This window comes from Crocodylus siamensis, chromosome 5, assembly GCF_052110815.1.
Source record: "Crocodylus siamensis isolate JL-2025a chromosome 5, ASM5211081v1, whole genome shotgun sequence".
Lineage (NCBI taxonomy): Eukaryota > Metazoa > Chordata > Crocodylia > Crocodylidae > Crocodylus > Crocodylus siamensis.
Window position 1 is genome coordinate 187194700 of NC_143399.1, and position 23912 is coordinate 187218611.

General features: G+C 42.2%; 1 protein-coding gene across 3 annotated transcripts in view; it reads right to left on the bottom strand.

Moving 5' to 3' along the window:
• Positions 1-4767, bottom strand: part of EPC1 (enhancer of polycomb 1) — an 89373-nt gene extending 84606 nt beyond the window's left edge. Inside the window, exons 1-2 of one of the 3 annotated variants that reach the window (XM_090047533.1) lie at positions 4622-4767; positions 3598-3786 (exon numbers count right to left, since the gene is read on the bottom strand). The gene's annotated coding sequence lies outside the window, so the exon portion shown is untranslated. Of the gene's footprint in view, positions 1-3597; positions 4573-4614 lie in introns of those variants that run through there. The other 2 variants (XM_090047532.1, XM_090047531.1) reach the window with 2 other exon arrangements.
• Between the last annotated feature and the right edge of the window lie 19145 nt (positions 4768-23912).

The following is a 23912-nucleotide window of genomic DNA, read 5'->3' on the forward strand; positions in this document are numbered from 1 at the left end:
CTGTTCACAAAACTCTTTTGTACTTTATGTCATTTAGTTCTGTGTGACCATAGAGTGGTTCTTCCATCTGCCTTGATCTTTATTTTTGGCTCGCTTTCTTCTGATATCAAGTGGTACAATTCCAGTCGGTAAGTACAGGCTATCCTTTAACGTTGGCTTTAGACATCCTGTTATTTCACAACCGCTGTTGTTTAGAACTGGGTCTAAAGACTGTAGAAGAAAGGAATTTCCATGGAGAAGGACCAGCAAGGCTACAAAGACCTCACAAAATTAACTTATTGGTCCCCAAATGGAAAGAGGAAGAATGAAAAGGAAACAAAGATCCCTTACTTTCATCTTAATCCAGAATCCTCCTCTCTGACATCAGTTCAGAGGCAGTTACTAGTCTTGTTCAGTAATTTATTCATCTACTCTTCATCTTCTATTCTTGCTGTTGGCTGCAACAATTTTATACAGGTATAGGCACAGTACGCAAACCAGCTGTATTGTTTGGAACAGGTGAGTCAAATAAAACTTTACTCTTCTGCTAACATTTTCTGCTTCTGTTTTGAGACAAATCCATACGTTAGGTAGCTAAAGTAAGTTGGAACAGGCACGGAAACCTCATTCATGGGCCCCTGCTGCCTGTGTGTTAGGAAACAAGTAAGGACCTAGAGCCTAACTTCTTCAGCACTCCCTGTCTCTCAGATTAAAATAAACCTCAAATGTCCATGAGGACAAAAATATAGATATCAACTAGAGAGCTGAACTGCTGACTTATTTGTTAAATACACCTGGTTGTGAAGTGTATTATGAAGTTTTGCTTTTTGTATAGCTTAAGATTACTTTTGAATAAAAATATTATTGCATTTCTGAAACTGTTGCCCTCATAAGTGTGGACAATTTATGTGTGTGCCTTCATTCATCTTAATGAAATGCTAACTAACTCTAGATCTGCATTTCTGGCCCTCTTTGCTTTCCTTCTCCTCTTCAAAACTGTTAAGTAACTAGGACTGATAGAAAGCGTTAAGCTCCTTGTCCTGCCAAAATCTTTATGTATTCTGAGAATGGTCAGCAGGTGTGAAAGTGATTTTGGGTAAAGACCTACTTGACATATCAAGGCTTAAGATTTGTTATATGTGATCAGCCACAAAAAATGTACTGAATAGAAATCACTTTTACCAAATTTCCGTTGCATGGTCTGCATGATGCAAATGAGTCATTTTCAAGTCGTTTCAAAAGTCTATATATTGAATATTACTAAAATGATAGTGCCACTATTATTTACAGATGACTCAAAATGACTGTACTTCAGCTGATATAACCCAGTTGCTGGTCATGATGGCAGAAAGTCCATCCAAAGGTGGGGATGGATCTCAGTGATGCAAATGTCTACAACCCTTATTACCTTAGCAGGCTCAAAGCTGATTAATGTTCTCTTAAAAGCTAAGAGTTATATCAAGGGCTGATAGAAAATATACTAGTTCTGTATGTCCCTTTCCAGCTTGGAACAACTAGGATTTTATGGAGTCCTGACTGCACCTAAGTTGACCTCCCCTAACAGAAGCTTTAACTCTTAACTCTTCATAAATGGATTTTGTGTCGGCAGTTAAACAAACCAGTTTGTAGGTCAGGTTGTCAGGATTAACAGAAAAGGCCTTCACCAAGCAAGCATTTCAATTTTAGAGAATCAAACTTGTCTTGGGAACTTCTGATTAAGGGGGACAGAAAAAGATGGATTTAGTAAAATATTTCTGATGAAAATAAAGTTTGTAAATAAAATAGAAGGGAATCACATTTTTTTTTTAGAAATATAAATGTAAAACGTGCATCTGACAATTCATAACCAGCTGTCAATTGTACAAAAACATTCCACTTTAATAGACAAATAGATACCTATTAATTTATTACTGTACTCCACACTTTAATTTTTTCCCCTTAACCTGTTGAGTTTTCTAAGACATGTTCTGAGTATTTCAAAACCAGCAGTTAATGAACTAGTGGTTTTTTAAATTTCATTTTTCTGAGAGTATACATCTAAGTCTTGACTGTGTCTTCCCACCCATTTTTTGGCATATGACTTACTTTTTTGTTTTCTTATAAGCACAATAAAGACACTAGCAGAAAATGCTGCAATGTTTTTGTGCTAAAATATTTGGCTATTTGTAGCCTATAATGTACAGCCATTAAAAAAAAATTTTTTTTGGCTAATCATGCTTCAGTTACAAAGCAGGAAAAAACCAAAAACAAACCAACCCCCACTCCCAAAACCACCCCCAGCAAATGCAACTGATTTAGAATTGGGAAGAACTATTGTAGGTTTTATGTTTTATACAATCTCATATTCATGTGCAGTCAGAACTCCCATAGACCTAGGAAGAGATTTGTACGTGCAAGGAGCCAAGGAACAGGGCCCTTAAGATTTAGCCATCAACTAGGAATATAAAATTTAACTTCACAACAGACAGACAATAGACGAGTAGTACAATTAATTTACATCAAACCATTTTACATGACATGATTTCACAATATTTCATTTGAAGCCACTGCAAAATCATTTGGGGGTGGGGCCAAAAACCTTATTACTGAAGAAAAGAAAACTGATCTGTAGATACAAGGGAAAAAAACCCTGCCTCCTCTCATTACACAAAATACCAAGTGGCTGTAAGATCATGTATGTTCCAGTCAATAGGTCGAACAATATTACATTATTTAAATAAATATAATTTAGTGATCTCCATCTAAACTGCTCCTACTCAGATAAAAGAAAAGAAAAAGATACAATAGATCAAATCTTGCCCCACCTTTCTTCCCCCCACCCCTTCTCTTAGTGAAACAGGCATAAATTGTTTAGGAGCACCACAGCGCCACCAACACAGATCAATGCAAAACAAAAAAGATCTCCCACCGTGTGAAAAAAATGCGCCTAGAAAAATGCCAAAAATTACAAAATGTCTCCCAAATGTACCTTCTGAGAGAAAAGCAAGGCTTCTATAATGAAATGTGGCTAAATTGGAGCCTCTAGACAAATAAGGCTTTAGGTTGACTTTCATAGGAGAGAGCTGATTTGCAAATAAAAAGGCCACTGTTTAGTAACAGACATAACTTAATATAAACCCTGTTATGTCAATCTCCACCTTCATTATACCAAAGGCAGGTTTTTTTTCCTGTAGTTGGAACCAAAGTAATCCATCATTAGCTACCAGAAATGACATTATAAACTACCTTGGCTACAGTCTCAATAAACATCTTATGGGAAGACATCTCCATACAGATTAGACAATGCATTACATTTATAGAGTAAAACATTTTTAGATAAATATAGCTATCACTCGCTACAAATCAAACCATCTTGAAAATATGAGAGTTCTTCCATCTGAAACAATCCTGTAAGTGCAGTTTAAGCTTCGATGTATTAATTTTTCAAGACGGAAACAAAAACTGTTTTCTAATTGTCGAAATTAACAAGCCAGTGTTGGGTGGAATAGGCACGACATCAAAGCTGGAGAAAAATACAAAGACTACGTTGTGCTCAATAACCTCTCGCCAATCCTTTACACAGGGGGTATCTCGCAAAAAGGGAGCAAGAAATAGAGGTTTAAAAAATCCCAAACTTACCTTTAGAGAAGGCACGGGGGATAGTCCTTGCAAAATGACTGTAACAATATAGGCTGTGGACTTGTTCCCCTACAAACAGCCATCTCAATGCAGCACAGGGATCTCCAAACATCTTCCAAATATTTCGGAAATCAGAACTGGGACTTTCTGCCATGGTCCCTGGTTGAATTAGGAGGTTTTCCTGAGGATCTGGGGGCGTTTGGAGAAATCAGAGAAATATCCAAAGAAGATTAAAAGCAGAGACAGCAGGAGCCAGAAGACTCTGGGGTTAACAACTTTGTAATGGCAAACAGGCGCGCGCTGATTGGCTGGGAGGGCAGTGTCCCTCCAGTCTGCACTATCCCCCGCGCTCCCCCTCTGCAGCCTGGAAAAAAATGCAGTGTGCCATTTTACACTCGGCTTGAAACACACACACAAATACACGCACACACACGCCCAAGCGACCAAAGTCTAGCCCCGATGCAAACCAGCAGCCTCTCCAGATCCTTTATTCCTCCTTCAGCAAGGACGTCTTTGCAGGGAAAGCAAGGGACAAAAAGGATTTGGGGCTTTATCATTATTTGTTCGAAATCCCTCAAGCGAGTTTGTGCGAACAGCCGCGCTGCTGAAGGCTCGTTACACCTCCCGTCAGGCTAGGGGGAAGGCACCCGGGCTGTGCGATGTAACGAGATTACAGCATCTAAAAGAGCCAGTCATGCCTGAAACCAAATCTATGCCTCCTTGATGTAGAAAGCCTTCAAGCCACGAAAATACTCCATGTATTGACAGATCTAAATAGCTACCCGACCAAACAACGAAATTAACGTTATTTTCAACAGATACACCCATTGTGGCAGGAGGCGTTTTTTCCATAAAGGCTGGTTTAAAAACCCCTCCTTGTACTGACTGACAGAATTCAACCATGCTGCCCACAAACAAAATGGCTGTGGCACCGAGTTTGCTGGATCCTCCCACTGTGCCTCCCCCTGGCCTCCAGGAAGTGGTAGAAATCCCAAATAAAATTAGTACAAAAAGTACAATGCACCGTCTCCACTCCACGCGAGGCTAGTAGGCGTCGGAGATGGTGAGGAGTCTTTACAAATCTTGGACTTTCTCAGGGATTTTTCTTGTTTTCAAGCCGGCATCAATCACTGGAAATGTACATGACTATGTAATTTGAACTTCCTGCTTTACATATTTATAAGGTCCTTCACCTATCTTGGCAGGCTTTCAAATTAAGTGGGTTGGGAAATCTGATGCCGTGTCTCTAGTTTGTGAGCTGAGTCAGGTACTCACTGGCTTTAGCTGTGCTTTTAAAATGAAGGCAGTATTTAGTGCAACATCCAGAGCGACAATATTCAGTGGAAAAGAACATATCCCTCTTCATTTATTCAGATATTACGAGTGAGAATTTAAACACAGAAAGGCAAGATGTTCAAATGTATGGTTCACACAAGAATTACATGCAGGCCTGGTGTGTAAAAATGTATTTTGTAACATTTGTTTTTAAATGTATGGCTTATATGCAAGGTTGCTGAGTTATGGTTTCTGTGGAAATAACTGCATTTTGACTGACTTTATTATGTCTTTTCTGTTTTTCTGCCATTATTCATAGGGGTTTTTTGGTATTTATTTCTTTAAAAAATAAAAGGGGATATTGCATATTTTAATGAAATTTGCTCATTAAAAATCAAAAATGTATTCCCCAGTTGAACCACCTACCTATGTGACACCAGCATTGTTCTCACACACCATTGGGTCTTATTCAATTTTCTGTGGACTCTTTTTGTTGAGTTGGGTGGGAGTTAAATTAGAGACCAGAGGAGACAGGCTGCCAGATATGCTCAGTTTGATCCAGTGTCATATTAGAAGTTATGAATCAAGACACCTATTCCTTGCTACTCTAATCCTTTTTAAGAGGCAATGGTGATTTTTTTTTCTTACCCACCTTCGGGTCATAAATTTCAGACATTGGTCTGTGACTAACTTGGGTCATTATTAATTACTAGTGAATTGCCTGTCAAAAATGAATTTCAAATAACAAAAACAGATAGATTTTACTTCTTATATTTATTAAATAAATTATTTTTTTTACCAATCCAATTCTGCACTTGCTCTTGTCCAGCGGGCTGGAGGCAGACCTGCTCCAGCCATCACCTGCATGCCTCCTTGCTGGGCAAGGGCTGGTGAGCTCCACGCCTTGCAACAGCTGCCCATGCTCCAGAGCTTCCTCTGTGCCACCCTTGGGCAACTCCTTCCCTGCTCAGGGCTCGGGACAGGGCTGCCACTGCTTGCCCACTGCCTCGCACCTCTGCCCGGCTCCCACTTTTCCTCAACTGGTCCCTCCCTCTGCCCTCCCTGCTGCACTGGGCTCCTGGCACCCTCCCAGGAGGAGCTCAGTTTAAACAGCCCTGGCCCCTGACTTTTTTCCTAGTTCTGGAAGTTGGGATCATCCTGATGTGGTCACTAATAGGGTGGCCATCACAGAGGACATTCCAGTTTTCTGCTACTCTATCCTCTATTGATACGAAACCTAATGCCTTTATGTCTTCTATTTTTATCTTCAAGAGAGGACACAGTCACTAAACAAATGCTAAGGTTTAGCAAAGAATTTCTCTGAAGACACAAATGTTCTCTCTTACAGTTTTCAAGCTATTTGTATTTAAAGAGCATTATGGGCAAACAGACAGACTAAGCCCTTTATACAGAGAGATGATAGTTTTTTGCATTGTCACAGCATCTAAGAGGCATAATCTTAGACCAAGTCCACACTGTATTAGGTGCTGTAGAGATACAGGACAAAAAAGTGGTTACTGCTCTGAGGAGCTTACAAGTAAAGCACAAAAGATAACAGATGGCTACAGACAGTCAAGGGAATATAAGGAAACAATGGCACAATACTGGTCAGCACCATAGGCAATGTTCTCAGCACATCAGCAGCCTAATGGTTGTTCAGTTTTGTAAGCCACATGGCAAGAAACTTGTTTTCTGAGCCATTTGAAAGAAAACTATGCAGTGGTTTTGTGGATGTCTCCTCCCAAGTATTAGGAACAACACCCCATTCAGTCCAGCACTGTAAGGGGCTGGGTTGAATATAGGCCTTGAGACACTAGATGGGGTATGTGTGTTTTTCCCCTTCCACTGAGGGTACCCCTTCCTCCATGGTATGCATCTTCCCATATCAAATTTTCCCATACAACAAGCAAATTCTGTACACTCACTGCAGCAGTTTGTCCTGTGCCTTATGGCCTATGGACACCAATCTCTGGTATTTCTGCTGCCCCAGAAAGTGGCACAAGAAGCAAGGGGAAATTCCCACTTTTATGTAGAAAATCTTATTCTGTTACACACATTACATTCACATTACATCAGGGGTTCCCAGACTGTGGTACAGGTACCCCTGGGGTTACCCAAGATGTCTCTGGGGAGTATGTGGGAGAAATTGTGTAAGGGAATTTAATTTTCATTACAATAATAAATGGCATTTAAGGGTTTAAAATACAAAAATGTTTGGAGGTAGAGGGTATATGGACAGCTGATTAATCTGAAAAGGGGTACACAATAAGAAAAAGTTTGGGAACCTCTGTTCTACATTTTGTTTATGTAAATTTACCCAACAGTTCCTCTAAACCATCTTATTTTTATTTGATGAATTGATTGTTCATTAAACTGTGATTAGTGCAACTTATGGCAGCAGTGTTTATTACATGAACATTTGTTCACTTCAATGTTGCCTGAAACCAGCAGCTTACAGTGCACAGATAAATAATAGACATAAAAAAACCCAGCTTTTGGTCAGTATTGAACATGCTTAGGTCCAAATTGGCAACATACATTTAAAAGATTTCCTCTTTTATTTCCTGTTGTTCAAGTCATCCAACTCACGCCCTTGCAGTTTCTAGCAGGGCTAAATAGTTATCATGCCCTGCCCTAAATTGCTCTGTAACATTGTTAAATAGCTTGTTAAAAAGATTCTGCTTTGTATACCATCTCTAGTTGATGCATTGTAGTAGCGAAGGCTGCATATATGAAAAGTCTTTGGGATGACAGACATTACGTAAGTGTAAGGCTATTACTAAGGGTCCCGTTCACAGTATTAGGTGTTTGTTAAGTGTGTTGGCTATCCATTAAATATTTTAGATACATTTTAAATTATCAGATTTAAAACAAAAACATAAATATGAAGTATGAAACATAAAGTTGCTATTAATTAAGCTGATGATTAAAATATGTCATCGTGTCAAATTTGTCATCTGTATCTATTTGTATGCCTTTAGTAAGGAAAGCTGCATTTAGTATATCCTCATGCGTTCAGAATTGCTCCAAGTTAACCTTAAATCAATTTTTTTAGTGCTTGAAGTGATTCCAAAGACATCTTCTATGTTCTACCCATTCTGTACTACCATGCTTTAAAAGTTAGTTCGTGGGCCTGATCCAGACTGGCGAGTACCAGGAACTATAGGAAGTATGCTTAGCTGTGGTATGAGTTCAAACTACACACTGACTGAGAGGCAGGAAAAAAATCCAGATCTTCTGTGTCCTTGGCAAGCGCTCTAAATTACAGGTTATGTGTAAAGAAGGAAAAACAAGACCTTTATGCTGATGTGTGCATAATATCTGTCTGCTTAGGTCAGATGCTAAGACGTATATGCCTTATGTGAGGGGTGTCAAAGATCCAGCCTGCAGGCTGGATGCAATGCATGGGGCTGGACACAGTAGTGCAGGTGCAGCATGCAGCACATGGGGCTCTTCACTTGAGTGGCAGCTACTACTGGTAATACTTTAACAGCACAAACTGGGCTACTGCCACTGAGGGATAAATAGCAGCACTGGGGGCTTCTCCTGGGGCCCCATTCCCCCCCCCCCCGGTTACTCCCCCACCCTCAGGGATAGAGCTGGGAAAGTCTTCTGGGTGGAAGGAACATTATTCACCCCTCCTCCTCCCCATCAGAGACACTGCTGGGCATGGCACTGCCCCTGCCCAGCTGTGCCTGCCCATTTCCTCATGACCAGGCTGGACAAGGCCTTGTGTGCCAGGGAAAGACTCCTGGAGGGAGGGAGCCATACCGGCACCACCTCTAAATTGGCATCAGGGGTTAGTGTTCTTCTCACCCTGCCCCAGTTATACTACTGCTCTACAAGTCAAATCCCCACAGCAGGAGGAATACTTAGAAACATGGACCTCTCTGGTCTTCCCCTCCCTGGGCAAGTATCTTATCCAATATGATACAGGGCAAAAAGTGGGTACTATTGCCATACTAGACTCACTTCAGTGTCAAACAGTTGCTAGTCATTTGTACATGACATGGGGGTTTAATTCTCCCTAAATCGAAGCGGTGTTTTTATTAAAAAACACCGCTTCAGTTTAGGGCAAAGTAAACCCCTATGTCATGCTCATCTGTGTTGGAGCCTGATCCTTACCTGCTTCTCCAGCAGCGGGGAGAGAGGAGAGTGAGCTGCTGGCAGGCAGAGCAGTTCCTGAGCCACTGGTGGTTCCCGCAGCAGCGGGCCTCCCCCAGGTGGCACCCACCCTCAGGCACCTGGCTTGGGCAGTCCTGGGGGGCATTGGACCCCTGTGCTGCTCAGACAGGCAGGCAGGCTCTGAGGGGGAGGGGAAGGAATCACTGGGGGGGGTTTCCTTCTGTGGACCCTGCTTTCCTGGGCTGCTGCTGAGCTGCTTGCACAATCTGCCTGCACAGCCCCTGAGCCTCACTGAGCCCGGTGCTTCCTTCCACGGCTGTAGGAGAGGAAACTAAAACTCCTCGGAGGTGTTTTAATTTGCAGCACCCCAAAGTTATTTGCTGCATCCCAAAGTCATTTAAGGCACATTACACCACCCAATCTGCTACAGCAGCTGGAATTAACACACAATACACTGCTGAATGTGCAAACAACAACGCCATTAAAGCAGTGCAAAAGTCATTTTACCCGCTTTAAACCTGCTTTAAAGTGTCATCTAGAAACGCCCATAGTTTTTAGCTCTCTACAATATGGGGAGTTTACACTGCATTTCTTTACAGCTCTGGAAAAGTTGAATTACAGCATAGTGTAGATTTGTTTAGTATTGTTCCATGCGTCAGGTATGTCAGAAAAAAGCATCTGCCAAATCTTATGCATAACATCCCACTGATGACCAAAGCAATTTCAGTGCAAAGTTTGAATGCCTGTAGTGCAAATAAGGGGGAAAAGGAGAACAACAGCTACTCAAAGTTGCTATAATTTTCCTTCTGTTCAGGGAACAATTCTACAAGCTGACAGATACATGCACATGCATACTGGTATATCTATCTTCCGGACAAAGTTAAACTTTAAGTAAAGCTCACAAAAGCTTTGAAATGAAATACAAAATGAATGCAAAAAATGGATTCCATATGACTGACTTCATAGGTATGCATAGTCCTAGCTGGAAAGCTTGCAATTCTATAAACAGAAGGAAAACACAATAATGGAATTTCCAAATTACTAACTACAGTAAGTGAGATTTACAACCCCTTTCATCTATCCTTGGAAACAGATACTGTTAACAAATTATATTGTGTTTCAGTACTTAGCCAAGTACAAATTTTGACCAAAAAGTCTGAATGTGCTAAAGATGTTTAATTGATGCTAGGCATTTGAAAAGAAGATCTTTAGTTATTTGTTGAATCTAAATTAAAGTATTTATTCTTCTGTAATTTTATTTCCATAGTTTCCTGTCCTTTTTTTCTAAAAACAAATATAAATCTTCCTCAAACACATAGATTTAAAATGCTGGAAAAAAGTATTTATGTTTTATTAGCCTTGGCTAGGTCATATCAGAAACAGGTCACAAAATGCTTAGACACAGGAGTCAAGGTAGCTGTCATCTACATAGACTTTAGGAAGGCCTTTGACATGGTATCACATTCTGTTCTTGTCAATAAACTGACAGGCTGTGATGTAGATGATTACATGGTCAGCTGGGTGGCGAATTGGCTTAGGAGTTCCACTCAGAGAGTGGTGGTGGACACGTTGATATCAACCTGGAAAGATGTGGGCAGTAGAGTCCTGTAAGGCTCAGTTCTTGGACCAGTGCTATTCAATATCTTCATCAGTGACTTGGACGAGGGCATAGAGAGAACCCTGTCCAAGTTCACAGATGATACCAAATTATGGGTCAGAGGTAACACACCAGAGGGTAGGGAATGGATTCAGGTGGATCTGGACAGGGTGGAAAAATGGGCAGAATGAAGTAGGATGCAGTTCAACAAAGACAAGTTCAAAGTGCTGCACCCAGGCAAAAAGAAGCACTAACACACTTACAGGCTGGGGGATGACCTTCTGAAGAGCACAGCAGCAGAAAAGGATTGTGGAGGCATAGTTCACTCCAAAATGAATATGAGTCATCAATGTGACATAGCGATCAACAAGGCTAACTTCACTTTATCGTACTTTAGCAGATGCATGATGAACGGGTCCAGGGAGGTGATGCTTCCCCTCTATGCAGCACTGGTCAGGCCACAGTTTTAGTACTGCGTCCAGTTTTGGGCACTGCACTTCAAGAGGGATGCTGAGAATCTTGAGAGGGTTCAGATGAGGGCCACTTATATGGTCAGAGGCCTGCAGGCAAGGCCCCATGAGGAGAGACTCAGGGACCTACTCTTGCAAAGGCTGAAGAGAAGTGATCTTGTGGCTGCTTATAAATTCATCGGGGAGGGCAGCAGGTACTTTATTTTCTAGGGCACCCCCTGGAGTAACTAGGAACAATAGGCCACAAATTGATGGAGAGCAGATTTAGGTTGGACATTAGAAAGAACTGTGTCACAGTAAGAGGTGTCAGAATCTGGAATGGGTTTCCAAGGGAGGTGGTGCTCTCCCCTACCTTGGGGGTTGTGGCAGGACTGTCCCTAGGGGTGCCGTGACCTCCCCCAGCGCCCTTGCCCACCGTGCTAAGTCTGGGTCCTGAACGCACCCTCTGTCTCCCCCACCACATCTTTGATCTTTTTATTATCAGTGGGAGACTGCCTTCTTGCCCCCTTGGCATGGGGCCGGTTTTGCTAGACCACGATTACGGGGCTACTCCTTGCGCCGGCCCTCGCCGGCCTGTCTCTGTGACTGTCCTAAGCAGCTCACTCTCTCTTTTTAGGCTTCCTAGTAGACTTGCCCTTCTCTCCGGGGCCTTCCCCTGGGCTTGCCCCCTTCCGGGTTTCCCTTTCACAGGCAGTGCCCCACTGGGCCTGCCCAGTGTCTAATATACTTGCACCTCACGCGCTCCCCTACCCACACTGGGGCCCTTGCTTGCACTCGCGCTCTCCGCCCACACTGGGGCCTTGTTCATGCCTCCCATGCCTCTGCCTGCTCTGGGGCTTCCTATGCCTGACTCGGGCTCCCCAAGGTTTGGGGCTCAGGCGGCCACAACGCAGCACCCTCAGCGGTGCCAGGAACACCCCCACTTTACTGGGGAGCTCCTGATGAGGCCTCCTCCACCCCTACAGCCTTGCCCGGTCCTCCGGTGTAATAATCACAACAACCAACCAAACAGAAACACAAGGCCCCTAGGCCATAACACAAATCTTAAGCCAACCTGGCTATCCTTCTCTCATCCCTGGCAGGGTCTTCTCCACCCTGTATCCACACACCAGTGCACAACACTACCCTGCTCACTGTAGCAGAGCTCTTACTCCTTAGGCTCCCAGAGGGGAACTAGCTCTGGCCTCAGCCTTCTCTGTTTATGAAGGCCAGGCCCTGCCCCCTGGCAGTCAGCTGACTCAATTAGTTGCTTTGGCAACTCACAGCTGTGCTGCCCTATTGAGTGGCAGCTAAGCCTATAGCAGGCTCCTTAGTGTCCTGCTATGCACCATTATCTAGTAGCAAGCACCCTGGTGCCCTGCTACAGGGGTCTTCAAGAGGAGACTGGACAAGCACCTAGCTGGGGTTGTCTGACCCCCATGCTTCTTCTTGCCCAGGGCAGGGGGTTGGACCTGATAACCTACTGAGGTCCCTATGAGGTAGTTAGCCATGTTAATTTGAAGTCAATGGGCACATCTACATGGGCTGTTTACTAATTAGTTTAGTAATTAGTGGAGCTACCTAATTTATTCCACAGAAAAGGTCTGTGTCTACACATGTGTCCCTCTTAGGTCACAGTTAACTAATTAACTCTGCTGTAGGTTAGTCTTACAACGATGTTATTTAGTGCACAGCAACGCACATGTAGACACTGATGGGGCTGGCTGGGGCACAAGGATGCTTCAGTAAGGAGGCTGCCCCAGCCAACCCCTCTGCAGCACATTGAGCCAGGCTGGAGTAGACCCAGGCTGATAGGCTGGCTCCCTGGGCTTCTCTGAATCAGCTCAACAAGTTGCAGTCCCAGGCACACATGTAAATGCAGTGCCTGGGAGCTATATGCATCACTCCAGTACAATATGCGCCAGAATTTATTGCATTGCATTAGTGTAGACACACCCAGTCAGAATGAAGAGTAGGTATGCACTTTTATTGACTAAGATATGTATAAAGAACACTCTATATACATTTTACATAGTCTATAAAGGTATATATATCTACCCTGCCTTCTGAGTTATATCAGCTATATTTCAGACTCTTTTACCCATTCTAGACTGTTTTTGATCCCTGTAATTGAGATCAGTCAAATTTGTCAAGTAACAGGAAGATACTGAACTTTCCTATTTAACTTTTCTCCTTCTGTACTTCCTGCTCTTTGATTAATTACATTGTCATTACTTTCTTTTGATAGTCATTAAAAGTTTGTAATCCTTAAAAGATGCTTGTGTAAAATACATGCTGTATTCCATGTATAGATTTTCTTATGATCAATGTTAATTTGGTCATATTTACACTGGGTGGATATATGTGTAGAGACAGTGTTTTTTTAGAATTAAAGTGAGTGTTAGTAGTTGCTAGGCCATTAGTACTTCTTTTTCAATTAGCCAACTGTGAAGTTGATGATGACTATTTAAGAATATTAAAAAGAAGCAGTATCAGTCACTTAAGTGATCATCAGTGAAAACAAAATGGCATAAAATGTCCTGCCAACTTGCTGCTCAGCAATCTATTCTGCCTAACAAAAAGAGCCATGCTTTATCCTTCAGCTAGAGAGCTCTCCTTCCTGTAACTTACTCCACATATTTTTATCAACCTACAACTAATTCTGGTTCTTTCTGGTAAGTGGAGGACCAGGAATTCAATAATCGGTCCACAGGGCTGAAAACCAATCCTTGCAGCACACCATTAAAAACACACCTAGTTAACATGGTTGTGTGAAGCAGGCCCTATTCAATTTGGATTTGGATTTGGCCCGAATCAGGGACAGCAATTCAATTCAGTGATTCAGATCACTGTCCCTGATTTGATATGGCTGAATCCAAATCTGAAGATTAGATGCTGATTTGGAGAATCAGCGATTCAGACACAGACACAGCTTTAAACGTGTTTTTCTACATACCTTGAGGTACCAGCACAGCTTGTGAACACTGCAATGCGGGGGGTGCATGGAGTGTCTCACAGGCGTGTGGGGGGGGCCTTCTGCATGCTCGGCGGCGAATTACTTCTGGTCCACTTCTGGGTCCTCTGAGGAATGAGCTGACCCCTCCCCCCCCACATGCGCCCAGCTTGGCAGTTAGCTACAGAGGGACCCCAGGTGTCCTCTCCAGACTCAGGAGGCGCCAGTTACCGAGCCTGAGGACACAGGGGGGCCCCCCCAGTGCGCTCCCCGGTGGACCTGGAAGTGGACCAGAAGTGCTTTTGGTCCACTTATGGGTCTGCTGCCAAGCGTGCTGGGGAGCCCCCTGTGCTCCTGTGGGATGCTTCATCTGCCCCAGCATCTCAGCCTTCACAAGCCTCTTGCTGCCTAGAGGTATGTAGAACAAACATTTAAAGCTGTGTCTATGTCTGAATCTCTCCGAATCAATTTGGAGGGTTCCAATTTGAATCAGAGACATTAAAGGGTTCTCTGATTTGATTCAGATTCAGAGATTTGGCCATTGAATCGGGCCATATCTCTGCCAAATTGTATCAGGGACCGAAGCTTCACACAGCCCTACTAGTTAATGATGATTCTGTTTATAATTACATTTTGCAAGCTATCTTTAGGTAGTTTTTAAAGCCCAGAAATTAGGCAAGCATACCTGAGACAGTCTGAAAACAGGTTTGGGCAAGTGTTCAAGGCCATACGGAATAGCTACATTGCCAGATTTCTGGTCATTGACATGTGCTAAATGGAGTAAGTAGACAAGTGTGTCTCTCAGTGGTGCCTTGGGTTGCATCATGAAGGCAGAATGAGGCTTCTGCTGTAAGCTTTGCTCCTAGACCATAATAAGAAAGCATGTTGTTGGCCAGTTTACTATCGTGCCAAAATACATAGAGATATCAGTATATTTCTGCCCCAAATTCTTAATAATAGCATAAATGTCTTAGGTTTCAGATAGGGAAAATGAAAGTATTATTCACTTTGAGTCCAACTAAATTCCCTATTTGCTATTTATGGGTCATACAAATATAAAGGTTTTTTTCAGATACATATTTCTTACACAGGATAAAGTAAGCAGATGGAAGGTGTCTCAAAAATTAATATAATTGCTTTTGCATTTTTTTTCATGTAAATCAGCACATTACCTGTATGGCAAGGTACATCAAGATATTTGGACACATACAAGCAGAGATTATCTTTAGGGAACATTCTGGTGCTGGTGATATGCCAAATGGAATATGATAGAAACAGTAACCTCATGTTCAAGAGGGTGATGAGCCTCCGTTGTAATGTCTAATGTATGGACATATGAATGATTCATTATATATTGAAAAGGGACCAGGATTTACTATGCAACACCTGCTTTGTGGTAACTGCCAGTATGTACAGGGAACCCCCGCTTAGTGCTCTTTATTGGTTCCTGAAACCAAGTGTTAAGTGACACAAGCGTTAAGTGAAACTGAAAGTATCTGACAACCCAAGATGGCGACTGCAATTGTTTTTAATGATCCGAGATGGTGACCACAAGTGTTATAATGAAACTCTCTGACTGCTAAGTACAATCAGATGTTAATTTAAAATGAGCACTGTAGCAAAACAGTTCTAAGCAGAACAGCCTTAAATGGGGGTTGCCTGTACAACATCACTTGAAGGCAAATTAAAGCTAATATAACATAGTATATAGTCCTTAATGAAAGAGAGAAGTAAATTACTGCAATTTAGGTTTCCTTACTACGAGATAAGGTTCCACTTAGTACTGCATACACAGGTGCAGGTACACAGAGAAGCTGATGTATAGTTAGTGACCGCTGTTTTATTCTATGATATATGGTCTTCATATTTTCATGCTTGAATTTGGAGAATACTTTGGCCTAAGGCAACTGTACTAACATCTGATAAGCTACAGGAAGTATGCGCCTTGCTCTGAATGCGCTGCTATTAAATTCTGTCAGGTCAACACAAATAAGGATTTTTTAATTGGCCTTTTTTTTTTTATTCTAACCTTCCCTGCCTGCTAGTCCTTGAAATCTCCTGTAAAGTAACAGACCATGTAATCCGAGGTAACCAGGTAACAAACCAAGATATCAGGTAATATCTTTTATTGTCTTTGCTTTCCTTACCAAGAGCATAGTTTCTATGTGGTGCGGAACTGTGAGAGTAAAAGGAGCTGCTGCTGATTTTGGCATTTTTATATTTTTGTTTTTTCTCCCCAGTGGGCATAGGGCACATATGATATCAGCAGCATCACCCATAACAAATATTAGGACATGTATCTGGTGTTCTTGTGTTTTTTCTGTTGCAACAGAAGCCATCCAGCACAACTCGAGTCTCTGAATCTGACAAGGCGTGCTCCCAGACTTACCAAGTTCAAACTTCTCTAATGGAACCATTTGTTCAATGGGTTCCATTGCTGTACTGAGATGGAGTTGTGTCATCTTACTGCTTCAATTTTCACAGATCTGTTTCTTGATTTTTCAGTGTTCATCACTCACCATGGAAGGTGTGTGTTCTCTTCTTTAGAGGTGGGGATACAGCTACTTTTAAATAAGCCCTCTGCTTATGAAAGCTTATGCTATACATCTCTGATTAACAGTTGGCATATAAGGTGTAAATCTACCCTGCCTTCTGCCTAACAAAAAAGAGCCATACTTTATCCTTCAGCTAGAGAGCTCTCCTTCCTGTAACCTACTCCACATATTTTTATTCACCTACAAGTCATTCTGGTTCTTTCTGGTAAGTGGAGGACGAGGAATTCAATAATTAGTCCGCAGGGCTGATAACCAATCCTTGCAACACACCATTAAAACACACCTAGTTAATGATGATTCCCTGTCTATAATTACATTTTGAAAGCTATCATTAGATAGTTTTTAAACCATTAAATGTGTTCTATGTTGATTTTGTTCTTAATGAAAACTTAATATGGTACGGTGTCAAACCCTTTAAAAAAAATCTAAGAATATTTCATTGTTGTTTTTACCCTTATAAACCAAACTGTCATCTCATAAAGGAAAGTATCCAGTTATCTTGGCAAGGTACATTTTTCATAAACTCATACTGATTTGCTTTAAAAATAATATTTTCATGTGATTATTATTATTATTTACATTCCTTATTAGCCATTTCAGTATTTTGCCCAAGATCAGTATTGCGCTGACACGCCTGTAACAGCCTGTGTTATCTTTTACACTTTAAAAATATTCAATCAACATTAGCTGAATTCCAGTCCCATGGACATTCCCCAATGTTCCAAGAGTTATTGACAATTAGTATTAAATATTTAGAGAATCCATTTGCTATGTCTTTTAAAACTCCTGAATACAGTTTATTAGGGCATAGTGATTTTAACATGACTGATTTCAGTAGTTGTTCCTTAATATCTTCCTTAGTTACTGTCCAGAGGCAAAATAAATAACATCAACATCTGCTTTTTCTCAAATCCCTTCTTATTGTATTTAGGGTTGCTGGGCCATTTTTATAGCATTTTTCATTTCCTCTTTAAGCCAGCTTGTCTTATAACCACTGTGCCTATCTTTTTCAATTTTGAAACTGTAGCTTTTTGGGCATTTCATAAAATGTTTTTAAACACTTCCTTCATGTCGTTCAAATGTTTCCATTTATTTTAAAGGGTACAGCTTTTCCAGTCAGTTGCACAGGACTGGTGATGAGCTCTAGTGAAATGGAAAAGCAGTGCTCTTGAAAATTAGCTGAGTGGTTTGCTCTTAATTTGCTCTTAATTGGACAGGTATTCTTTTCTACTGCTGTGAATTTTGGGCAAATTTTGGGGAAATCACCGAGACAGAGAGAGAAAGAGTGAGAACATGACCCCTACCTGCTGCCCTTGTCTTCCCCAGGCTGGAAGAAAAGTGGCAGCTGGACTCTGCCTAATTATAGGAGGAGTCCAGCTGCAGGGAAGTGCCCTTGTATCCCTACATGCTTAAGAGGAATCCATATGCCACTGCTCTCTCATCCTATTCTCAACTTTTAAACCATGACTCTAGTTTACCCTTATTTCCATAGGGTATTTCCATTACTATAGGGCTTTGTGTATATTGTTCTCCCAATCCCCATGCCAGCTGTTTTGTGTGTTTCATTCCTCCCTTGTCAGGGTCCCCTATTCCCACCTTTGCCAAAGAGGTGTGAAAAGAAAATATACCACTAATTTGAATGTTAGCTTAATTGCTTAGGTAAAAAACAAAGTGTATGGACTTTGTTTTCTCCCTAATGGCAGGCCAGACTTAAGTGTAATGTCAGTAGGCTGTATAAACTGCATGCGGGAGAGTAGGTGGAAGCTGGGGTCCTGATTAGGAACACAAAAGTGCTAGTAAAGAAGGCCTTGGTCTGTTAAGCGGGAAAAACATTGGAAAAAACAGCTTACATTTTTAAAACAAACCCATTTCATCAGAGCTTGAATGACAACAAAAAATCTGGTTAATTTGGAAGTGAGAAATGAATGTAATTGATTTACCACCATAGAATCACTAAATCAGATAAACTAAATTGGCTGGAAGGAAGCCAGGGTCATCTAGTTCAACCCCCTGAACAAATGCAGAATGTGTTATTCTTGTCCCATACCAACCTCATCTTGAAAACCTCCAAGTGCAGGAGATTCCGCTATGTCTGTGGGCAGCTTGTTCCATTGTCCTACTCTTCTGGTAGTATGGAAGTTTTTCAGAGATTTAATTTAAATCTGCTTTGCTACAGCTTAAACTGACTGCTTTGTGTCCTGTCCTCCATGGCAAGGGGGGAACAGTTGTTCCCTCTCTTTTTTATGGCAGCCTTTCAAATATGTAAAGACTGCTATTTTATGCCCTCCCTCCCCCAACCCTAACTTAACGTCCTTTTTGCCAAACTAAATATACCAAGTTCTCTTAACCTTTCCTCTCATAGTTTGCATTCTAACTGCTTCATCATTTTCTTTACTCATCTCTGGATAACCTCAAGTTTCTCTGCTCCTTAGTAAATTGCAGAGCCCAGAAATGTACATGGTACCCCATCTGAAGTCTAACCAGGGCTGTATAGAATGATATTGTCACCTCCAGTGCCTCACATATGGTGTTCCTGTCAATGCATCCCAAAATTGAATTGCCTTTTTAGTGACTTCTTTACACTGCTGGTTTATATTGAACCTGAGATCTATCAACACCCTCCAATCTTTCTCACCAACACTGTTGGCCTGTTATAAACTAGTCAGGGGGGATCAGCAGGCATTGGGGGAGTCACTGTTCCCCCGAGCACTGCCAGGAGTGACCAGGAATAACGGTCACAAGCTGGCAGAGGGTAGGTTTAGGTTAGATATCAGGAGGCGCTACTTCATGGTCAGGGCGGCTAGGGTCTGGAACCAACTTCCAGGAGAAGTGGTGCTGGCTCCTACCCTGGGGGTGTTTAGGAGGAGGTTAGATGAACATCTTGCTGGGGTCATTTGACCCCAGTATTCTTTCCTGCCATGGCAGGGGGTCGGACTAGATGATCTGCTCAGGTCCCTCCGACCCTAGAAACTATGAAACTATGCTGCCTAATTTATCATCTCCCATTCTTAATCTGAGTATCTGTTTTTCCTTCTCTAGGTGAAACACTTTATATTTTTCTTTTCTGAACTAATTCTGTTGTCTAGTGCCCAGCACTCCAATGTGTCAGGAACTTTTTGAATTCTTATTCTATCCTACCAAGTACAAGTCCTCCTAATTTTGTATCATCTGGAAACTTTATCAGGAAGTTCTCGATTCCTTCATTCAAGTCATTAATAAAAGTACTACACAGCACAGGACCCACAACATCAATCCCACGTAAAGTCTAGTGCCATTCTGATATTCATCCCTTTATAATCACTTTACTTGTTATTCAGCTAATTTTGCCCCCATTGGGCAGTAATTTTATCTAGCCCCATATTTCTCGGTTTGGCAAGATTTGTTATTAACAAATCCATGTTCACTGCTATTAATTACCCTTTCCTTCTCCATTTATTACAAATTGATTATTTTATAATTTGTTCTAATAACTTTCCAAGTATTCAATTCAGATTGGCTGGGTTTCGATTCCCTAAGCCAGGGATGGGCTAAACGTGGCCCATGGGACATATCCAGCCCACCAATTGATTCTATCTGGTCAGTGGGTGGGTGGCAACTCTGGCCTCTATTGGCGCTGCAAGGGATGCTGGGCAGAAGCAGCCCTGCCCACCCACCCACCTGTCACCACGTAGCAGGCTGTATGTGAGCTGCCCTCAGACCCCAGTGCTCCTGCTCGGGCTGGGCTGGTGGTACCTTGCCTGCCGGTGGCTCAGGAGCCTATGGCAGTGCCAAAGGTGCTCATGGGGAAGCTGCCTCAAACGCCCAGAGCCCAAGTTGGAAATGAGGCCATCAAAGCAGAGGAACAACAGAGATGATGCCTGACTTCAATTCTCTGGTTAACACATATCAGAGGCTACATTTTTTCCAACTGAGTCAGTTTCTTTGCTTTTCCTTAACCTAATTTTCAATATACAAGAGTAAGACTTTATTTTGAGCTATTATGCAATCTCCTTTATACACACTACTCAAAAGAACTAAGTCAAGACGAAGTCTTTTTAAAAATAAAATTAAAATATGTTATAGTAGATGTTTGATTTTTAGCATATGATTTGTTTTTTATCTATAATTTGTTAAAATGATATCTTCACCATGAATTTTAGGTACAACCTGATAGCTCACCAAAATGTGTTAAGTAGTCCGCTAGGTGAAATAACTGCCCGCCTCTACCCTACATCCTCCTTTTAAAAGATGGACCACGATCTACTGGCTGGGGAATTGGCTTTGTGGTCGGACCCAAAGGGTGGTGGTTGATGGGAGTCAATTGTCATAGTGCCCTGTGACCAATGGGGTCCCCCAAGGCTCTGACCTATATTGTTCAACATCTTCATTAATGATCTGGACATTGGAGTCAGAAGCGGACTGGCCAAGTTCGCCGATGATACCAAACTCTGGGATAAAGCATCCACACCTGAGGACAGGAGGGCAATCCAAGCTGACCTTGAAATGGGCAGATGAGAACCTGATGGTGTTTAACCCCGAAAAATGCAAGGTTCTCCACCTTGGGAGGAAAACCCTGCAGTATTCTTATAGGTTTGGCAGTGCTACGTTGGCTAGCACTACAGATGAAAGGGACTTGGGGGTCATGATTGACCACAAGATGAACATGAGCCTTCAATGTGATGCTGTGGCTAGTAAAGTGAGCAAAATGCTGGCTTGCATCCATAGATGCTTCTCAAGCAAATCCCTGGACATCATTCTCCCCTTGTACTCAGCCTTGGTGAGGCCGCAGCTGGAGTACTGTGTCCAGTTTTGGGCTCCACAATTCAAAAAGGATGTGGAGAAGCTTGAGAGTGTTCAAAGAAGAGCCACACGCATGATCAGAGGTCAGGAAAACAGACCTTACGACGACAGACTGAGAGCTATGGGACTCTTTAGCCTAGAAAAGCGCAGGCTCAGGGGTGATCTGATGGCCACCTGTAAGTTTATCAGGGGTGTTCACCAGGATCTGGGGAAATGATTGTTCACCAGAGTGCCCCAAGGGATGTCAAGGTCAAACATTATAAACTCCTGCAAGACCATTTCAAGCTGGACATAAGGAAGAATTTCTTTACTGTCCAAGCCCCCAAGGTCTGGAACAGTCTGCCAGCGGAGGTGGTTCAAGCACTTACATTGAACACCTTCAAGAGCAAATTGGATGCTTATCTTGCTGGGATCCTATGACCCCAGCTGACTTCCTGCCCCTGGGGCAGGGGGCTGGACTCGATGATCTTCCGAGGTCCCTTCCAGCCCTAATGTCTATGAAATCTATTAGCCCGTCTCTAGTCCCCTGCACGGAGGGAGACATGGCAGATGCAGTAGTGCAGTCGCACCCCTCTTTGATTCCTGGTCTACCCAAAGTTTAAAAACAGTTGCCTAGCAGTGGCAGAGGATCTCCATTCAGGAAGCAGTGAGGGAGTCAACTGAATTCATGGCTTATTATAACCTACCTGATTCCTTCTAAATACTTAATTCCACAGTGTTAATGACCCTCTCCTTTTTAATGGTCTTGATGTTCCACTAATTTTTTCTTCTGCCATTTGTTGTCTGCTAGTGCCTCCTGGTAATATAGCTCCTATTTCACAGGCCTGAAGACTGTTTTTAACTGGGGTGAACATTAACTCAGGTGTGAAAATAAATGTCAGTGAAGCTTTGAATGAACTGTCAGGATGCTCAAGAAGGTTAGAATTTGTTTTATGAGTCTGAAAGAGATGTATATTTAATTCTAGTGACTACAGGACTAATGAAACAACATAGTTTCATTATTTTGCCTGGTTTGTTGTGGTTTTTTATATATAATAGATGATGTAGCAAATTAGTGCACATTCTAATAAAATTATATTTGTTTTTGCTTTGATCTTAAACTGAATAATGTAGCTTTAAGCCCCTAGCACATTAGTAAAACTTCTAGATTAATTTTAACTGGAGAAAAATATCTGTTGTATTTTATAGGATGATGCATCTCACTGTCTGTGCCCCCTTTTCAAAATCCTAGATTTACTCATGGTCCCCTGGGATATTGCTTATCATCCATGACTTCAATATTACTGCTGGTGATTCAAGTTTTCTTCAGGCAGTTCCTTTAGTTCCCTCCACACCCTGGGATGAATTTTGTCAGGCTATTGATTTCATGCAAGTTTGTCAAAAGCTCTCTGGTGTGCTGTGTATGTATTGTGATGTGCTGTGCCCTTCTCTTCATCTGTCTGTATTTTGTTAGCTATTTGTCTGCAAATTGTTTTTGTTATGAAGACTGAGGCAAAATAGTCACTGAGCAACACTGCTTTTCTTACATTTTCTGTTATTAGATCACTGTTGAGCAGTGGACCCACAAAGGGTAGTTCATCTTTTCCTTCATTTCACCTCTTGTTCTGATGCCACACCTTCATCCTGGTAATTACTATCCTTATTATTCCATTCCTGTTATCCTTGCTATACCATTCAACCTGTTTTTGAAGACTCTAAATCAGTGATTCTCAACGCTGGGGTGCCATGAGATCTTACGAAGGGTACCATGCTACCCAGCCCCTGTGTGAGGAGGTAAATGCTATCCTCCTGCCAGTCCCACACATCTGGCATCCTGAGAGTGCTCCAGCTACCCCAGCAATGCCTACAGCTGATCCTCTGGGGACTGCTGCCACTGCTACTCTTCTCTGCCCTTCCCCACCTCCTAGTAACCTCTGCTCTACTGCGGGCAAGTAGATGTGGGGCCAGAGCCATGCTTTGCAGCCTGACTTTTCCCTCTGCTTCTCCCATGCTCCTAGGACTGGCAGTAAGGGCTATGGTGACCATTACAGCATATGATGCCACAGGAGCAGCCTCAGTGTGTGGGGGGGTACCCTTCGCTTCTCAAGTACAGACCAGAAGATGGGGAGGGAGCAGACATTGGCAGGTCACAACAGGGTTAGGTTCTGTCCCCACCACCCTTATCTAGCACCAGCTACAGCAGTATTTCTGTCTTTCCAGTCAATAAGATACCCCTCCATAGCTTTTCTAAATTTAGTTTCTAGCTCAAAGATTCTCAACCGGGGTGCTGTGAAAGTCAAAAAAGTTATGGAAGGAAGCCTTTAGGCTAAACATGTTGAGAACCAGTGCTCTAAATTGTCTTGAACAGTGGTTTACTGATTTGGACAAATAACTATTAGAGGTTGGAATAAAACAATCTAATTCCTTATCACTTGATCTGAGTCATTTTCAGATTGGGAAAAGTAATAGGCCAATACAGATCTTCTTGGAAACCATTTTTTTTCCTTCTGAAATTTTAGCCAAGAGAATCAAGTGAAACTTGTTGCTACAGGTAGCAATAGTTCCATTGAATAATGTGTAAATTAAACATAACCTGTTGGTAG